The following is a 6,884-nucleotide window of genomic DNA, read 5'->3' on the forward strand; positions in this document are numbered from 1 at the left end:
GCTCAGTCAGTAGACCATGTGACTCTTGATCTCGGGGTGGTGACTTCGAGGCCCACCCTGGGTGTAGAGATGACTTAAACCAACGCTCCTCTGCGGCAGCCCCAGACTGACCGTCTCATGAAAGAACACGAAACAGGTCTTCAGAGACAGACGTCCTGCACACCGCCACTCACCTCCAGCCCGGTTTTGCTTTCTGGAGGTGTGTACTAAGTCAAAGGGCGGCTGGGTCACGCTGCAGTAACAAACGATCCCCAATCCTGGTGGCTCCTGACACGAAGTCATTTCTCAGGCAAGTGGCCCGTCCCTACAGGGCTGGAGGGCTGTCCACCCTTTCTCCCTCCGGGGCCCAGGGCCATGGAGCGGCTGCCACCTCACGGCGGAAGGAGAGGGTCTCCACCTGGTAATAGTGCTCCCACCTGAGGTGACAGATATCACTTCGCACACTTCCTTGGCCATGGCTGGTCACATGACCCCGCCCAATCTCAAAGGGACAGAGAAGTGTCATCCTGCCACATGCCTGGAGGGCAGAGTGTGGGACTCTAAGAATAGGGCTAGGTTTTGTAAGCCCCAATTCCTTTCCACTCCTTAAATCTTGAGTAAACTCCCTCTGTTGACAGGAGGCTCACTCCTGCACCAGGGGCACTCAAAGCCAACCTACGGCTGCAAAGGTCTCTCTTTCCCAGGATGGAGGTGGAGAGAACCTGTATCAAAAGCGGGTCCTGGTCTTGCCCAGTGCGGCGGGACAATGCTGAGGCTGAATTCCTCCTTGGAAGACTCAAGTAACCAGCCCAGGTGGCATACTTCCCTTCGGAGCAGAGAAATGGGGCAGAGGGTGGCAGAAAGACAAGAAAGAAGCCTCCCGAGACCAGGCGTTATCTGCTGAATCTACGCGGGGGGTAACAGTTTTGCAGATAAGATAAACTGAGCCCAGGGGATCACACACCTTCCATGGTACCCCAGCCAGCCAGCCAGGGGGCAGCCAGAGCAAGGGGCCGCACCTGCCTTCTCTGCCACTGGAGGAGGGAGGCTGGGGGCTCAGAGGAGGAAGGCCTTGCTCAAGGTCACACAGCAGTTCAGCAGCAGAGCCGGGATGCAAGGACTCTCGATCCTGGCTCTGGCGGCTGCCAGCCTGGGAAAGCTGCCCAGCCCTTTCACCCACTTTTTGCCTTGTGCTGGGGAAACGTTGCGCGGGGTAGCGGAGGCAGCATGATCTGAGAAATCCAACCAGGCCCAGACACCAGGGGATGCATGGGTCCCCCGTGGGCCCCCGGCGGCGAGCAGCATTCTGAAAGCCCACCCGAGCAAGACAGGACCTGAGGACAGACGGGCTCAAGGTGGGGAGCTCGGCCTGGTGCGCGCGTGATCTCACTTAACCCTTACGCGGCCCTAGGGGGTGGGCTTCTCCGCTGGCTTCCGTGTGGCCAGAGAGGACACTGGGCCGAGTAGGACTGAGGTCCCAGGACTCGCAGTCCAGTGCTCGCGTCCCCGGGCGGGCCCTCGCGGCGGGAGGGGCGGGGCGGGGCGCCCAGAACGGTGGGGGAGGGCGCCGGCGGCCCGGATGCCCTCCCCGCCTGGGCCGGAGCTGCCCCGGCGGATTCCCAGGCGGGCCAGAGCAGGAAGGCGCAACAATGGGCAGCCGGCAGCAGCGGGGAGCGCGGTTCCGGAGGCAGGGTGCGGCCCGCCCCGCCACCAGCACTGTGCGAACGAGGCCCCTGCGCCGGGGACCAACGAGATTAACGGCGGCCACCGTTGGGGCCCTGTCTGCCGGGACCTGCGTCACCGCCTTCCGTGCTTATCTCCTGGGATCCTCACCTCGCCCTATTATTTAGCCCTATTTTACAGATGAAGCAATGGAGGCACAGAGTTTAGGTAAAATGCCCAAGGTAAGGAAGAAGTGAAAGCGAGAGTTGATCCTAGGCGATCTGGCTCCAGACAGCTTTCTATGTCATAAATACAGCCCACGGTTATCCCCGTGTAAAGTCCTGCCATGCTGGGAAGATCGTGTCCGTGCGCCCCGCCCCACCCCATCTTCCCCACCAGCTCAGGGGCCTGGATTCCGACCCCTAGAGCCCGGTCTTTGAGTTAAGTAGGCTTCCTCTAATTTAAATTGATGATGACAATGCGGTGGACCGATGGGTGCTTAAACCCCTCCTAATCTCCATCAGAGGCCCTTCTCCCAGCCAAATCGCACCCTCTAGATAAAATGTGCTTATGCACACTGAGCATAAAGACAGGCCCCCTCCTGCATCCAATCAGATTGCAGCACCCAAGCCCCTCCCACAGAGAAGTTCGCAGACAGCCTGGCTCGTAGGTTCAGGCTCTACAGGTTTCCTGCTTTGAACACAAGGATGTGGAGACACTGCACGTTTCTTAGAATCGGATCCAGTGAAGATTTGGAGCCCAGGGCCACGGAAAAGCCGGACAGGCCCAGCCTGGCTGGAGGGTGGTGGCTCCGGAATCTCCAGAAAGAATGGGGCAGCTGGAGCTGGTAGAGGGACCAACCTGGGGCTGCGCTTACTGCATTTTATGTAAGATCAAGGCCTTAGATGGATGCCATCCACGACTGGGAATGCCTGTGGGAATCTAGGGCACTTCTCACCCGTCTCCCTTCCCTCTGAGGCAGACGGGGAGACCCCAGTGCAGTGGGGACCAGAGAGCAGGTGTCGGGAGACTGGTCAAAGACACTCCACCGAGGCTGCTGGGAGAAAGTCCCAGGAGAAGTGGAGAGGCTTCTCATTCAAGAGTAATGAAGCAGCTGGAGGCCCCCTTCCAGAGCCCACTTTGGCCCTCACAGGCCAGTTGGGAGCACTGGATGGAGAACCAAGGTACAAGAGATTCGTGTTCTGGTTTCATTCCCACCTATAGGTTGAACCAGTCATTCCCCCTCTCTGGGCCTCTAGCTTCCCATTCCTGCCACACCAGGGACCTCCAAGGACTCTTCTCGCTCTGACAGGTGGTCCAGCAGTGGTGCTTTTTCTTTCTGGGATCCCCTGACCTGTCAGGTGGATGATCCCGTAGGAGTCACCTCTCTGAACCTTCCAATCACCAGCAATTACAGTCTTCCAAGTACGGCTGCTACTTGGGGGTCACCCAGCATCCACTTCCCCTTCGTTTCCTTGGGGGGAAGCCTCCCTCCTCCACCTCAGCCAGGTGCAGTGAGTGGAACTGACTCCATCCTTGACTCCATGGGGAGGAAGGTGACCAGACAGGGAAATGCCTGCATTCCATTCCCTGAGCTGTCCAGGGTAGTCATGTGACCCAATTCCAGTCCACAGCAGTCAGGTTCAGGATCTGTCTCAAATGCTGAGAAATCTGGAAGCATAAAACCTGGGAGGGTTGGCGGCTGGACTTGGCTGGCAGCCATCCTGCCTCCGCTGGGAATGGAGCTGTGACAGAGAAGGCAGAGCTTGGGGGCGGAGAGATCCGGCTGCTGATGTAGCTCAATCCCTCCAGTCCAGCTGTGCCTGAAGCCAACCGCCCTCGGCTTTTCAGGTCCAGGAGCCAATACACACCTTTGTCACTTACAGCTGGTTTGAAGTGGGTTTTCTGTTGCTTACAACCGGAAGAATAGTGACTGTTTTGCTGGATTTACTTGATTCTACGACACCATCAATAGTAAGATAATTTTTTAAAGGAAAATATTATATCCAGTTAAATAACAGCTTTTTTTATATATATAAGATTGTCTCCTTTGGGGATTTGATCAAAGTTCTTCACATTCAGAGTCTAAACTTTCTTTGGATGAATTTGGCAATTTGTACTTCTAATTGCATTGCCTGGCTGGCGATGGCCTTCTGTACACTTAGCCTCATGTTTCCATGTGGCGTCATTTTAGAAGTCTTTCTAAGTGATAATTAGGGATCTGGTCTGGTAAAATTCCATCAGGCTCGACTGCAGCCACCTGAGAAGCCAGATAACAGACAGTGAGGACACCTAATCACCCTCTGCCCGCTGACTGGCCTGTTTCTTGGACATCAATTGTGGGGCACATCCTCATTCCAGAAACGTTAAGATGCCCACGTGGGGCCAGTGTTTCAGAACTAGATCGGGAGGAGTTACCATTTCCTGCGGGACCGGCACCAAGCTAAGCAGAACAGAGTTAGGACCTCGGGCAAGTAACATCAGCACTCTGTTTCTGTGTTGCCCCGTCTGCGAACGAAAAGAATAGCTTTACGGAAGTGTTGGGAAGCCTTAATGAACAAATCAGTATAATACTCTTAGGACAGCGTTGGCATATAAGGATAGCCCAATACATATCAGTTATTGCTGTTTTAATTCTCGCAACTACCCTTGGAGGTCAATAGGATGATCCTACTTTGTGGTTTAGGACCCTGAGATCAGAGACAAGAAGGGACTTGTCCCAGGTCACTCATTGGGGAAGGAGATGGTGGATCTGGGACTCAAAGTCAGGCCTGTCCAGTACCCAGGCCTATGTTCTTAACCATCATGCCACATGGACCTCCAAGAGTGTAGCTGGGCTGGGCCAGGGGACCTTGGGGTCCACTTCTTAGACATGGAGCAGAGAAAAGTCAGACTCACTCACCAGCCAAGCTCACTGCCCAGACCGCTGTCTTCGTCCCGATATGTGGAACCCTGGGCCTTTGAAAATTCCAGAGAGAGGGGCACCTGGGTAGCTCAGTTGGTTAAGCATCTGCCTTCAGCTCAGGTCATGATCTCAGGGTCCTGGGATCGAGCCCCGCATCAGGCTCTCTGTCAGCGGGGAGTCTGCTTCTCTCTCTCACTCTCCCTCTGTGCTCTCTTGCTCTCTCAAATAAATAAATAAAATCTTAAAAAAAAAAAAAAGAAAGAAAGAAAACTCTAGAGAGAGAAAACACCATGGCCTTAGCAGAGATGGGACTTGTCCAAGGCCATACAGCCAGGGAGTGACAGAGCTCAGGCTGGAAACTCGCCATTCCCTGACACCTCACATATCCTCCTGCTTCACTGCCCTCCCCTGTGTGCATCTTTCCCCAGCACCCCCTCCTCTGAGAAGCTCTCCCTGACCGCTACGGCCCACGGCCCCGTGAGTTGCTCCTTGCAGGGTCCCAATATTCACTGGCATTTCAAACATGCACTTTGCAGTCAGGCCGACCTTGAATCCTCCTTCTGCCACTTATTAACTGTGTAAGCCTGGGTTCATTTTCCCCGTCGCTGAGCCTTGGTGTCCTCACCTGTAAAATGGGCTACAAAAGCCCATCTCCTGGGGTCAACATCAAGTTTCGGGGGAGATCAGGGCTGAGCACAACCTGGTACAGAGCCTGCACCCAGCAGCTATTCCCTCCCTCCCCTCCCTAAGCAGCATAACTACTAACATGAATAATCCAAAATAAAATGAATAATAAGGATAATGGGCAGAAAAGAAAAGCAGATAGTGAACGTTTTTTTATTGAACTACACACACATATATAATCGTGGCAGTGAAAACTAACAAACTAATACAAAATTATACTTTTGTAAATAGGAAAAGGAAACAGTAATGAATTAATACTTTTAAGTCACATTATTATTATTATTGTAAAAAGGAAAAAGAGCACATTAAGAAACACTTGCAGAAGAGCACACCCAGGATGTTCAGAGTGTGATGCACATAAGCTGGCGTGAGGCTCCTCAAGCCCAGCTTCTGGCTCTCGGCGGGGGGGCGGGGGGGGAGGTCACCCAGCGGGAGCTGCTTGTCCCGCACCTGCTGTTAAATACAGGGGTATGGGGAGCACCGGATGGAGCACCAGTGGCCGAAGTTGAGTTTAACCCTTCCAAACGGTTACCAAACTTGTAGTAGTTGAGTCTGGGTGTGTTGGGAGCCAAGCGTACAATGAAGTTTTCTGGACTAACTTCCACGTCGAACCCAGTGTTTATCATAGTTAATGTTGTCTTACAACGTGCTAATCTCATATGAAGCCTAACGGTAACCGCAGTGATTGTTTAGAACGTGGACTGCTGAAAGATTTTGACTGGGAGGAGTAATTTCATTGCCATCTTCGGTGAGAACTGCCAGTGCAGAGTGATAATAAAAAGCAGACCGACTTTTAGAGGTTTCATTATTGCTTTTAAACTCCGTGCAGACGCCACTGCCCTCATTGCTTGCACGGGGCAGACCTCCCTCTGCTCCGCCCTCAGTCCTCCACTGTGCTCATCTCATGGTGTCGTTTCCATGATCATAACATGGTTTAACCACTGGGCATCCCCACGAAGGGGTGAAGGAGGGAGGGAGGGAGGCAGTCCAGAACAGGGAGCCATGGCTTCTGAGTCCTGGGTCTAACTCCGTTATAACATGCTGTGTGTCTTAGGGAAGTCACCCCCTCTCTGGGCTTCAGATGGGATGCGGCATCTTTCCCCAGCTTCCCTCAGCCCGGACGATAGAGATGTCAGCCGCAGGGACAGAAGCATGCGACAAAGGCATGCCTAGCTCTAACCCTGGGCACCTCTTTGGGAGTCAAACCGAAGCTAGTGCTGGGCCAGGCCCACCTCCTGCCCCAGCTGCCTGGCTGTCCTTAGGCCGTGACGGCTCCGTAGCGGCCCCTCAGCTCCAGGGCTCTGCCCGCCCCCAGCTCCCGGTAACCTCTGTCATTGGAGGTGCCTTGTGGTTGCCCCCGCGGCCACCCTGTTTCCAGCCTGTAAGAAAGGCCTTCCTAGTGTGCAGCTGTTGCAGAGGCCCCTCCGCCCCAGGCTGGGGCCCCAGGCGACATCTCTCAATCCTGTCACTCAGCCGTCTCCTTTCCGGCGGGCTGCGCTACAAGAGCTTGGTTGGAAAGCAGCCTCATCCCCTACTTGGAACCTCTGCTCCCTTCCCACTTTAAATCTGACGCCTCCCTGACCTGCTGCGGGGCCATGGGGACACTAGACTGCCTGGAAGAGAATAGTCAAACGTACACCCCCCATGTCACATC

The 6,884-nt window shown here is 54.5% G+C and overlaps 1 long non-coding RNA gene across 1 annotated transcript; it reads left to right on the plus strand.

Moving 5' to 3' along the window:
* Window positions 1-946: 946 nt before the first annotated feature.
* On the plus strand, window positions 947-4,342 carry LOC118011373. The gene is made up of 2 exons (XR_004679456.1): window positions 947-1,334; window positions 2,624-4,342. It is a non-coding gene; the product is annotated as an uncharacterized LOC118011373 (long non-coding RNA).
* The last annotated feature ends 2,542 nt before the right edge of the window (window positions 4,343-6,884 follow it).

The sequence above is a fragment of the Mirounga leonina genome, unplaced genomic scaffold (assembly GCF_011800145.1).
Source record: "Mirounga leonina isolate KUSES-001 unplaced genomic scaffold, KU_Mleo_1.0 Mir_150, whole genome shotgun sequence".
In the NCBI taxonomy this organism is placed as follows: Eukaryota; Metazoa; Chordata; class Mammalia; order Carnivora; family Phocidae; genus Mirounga; species Mirounga leonina.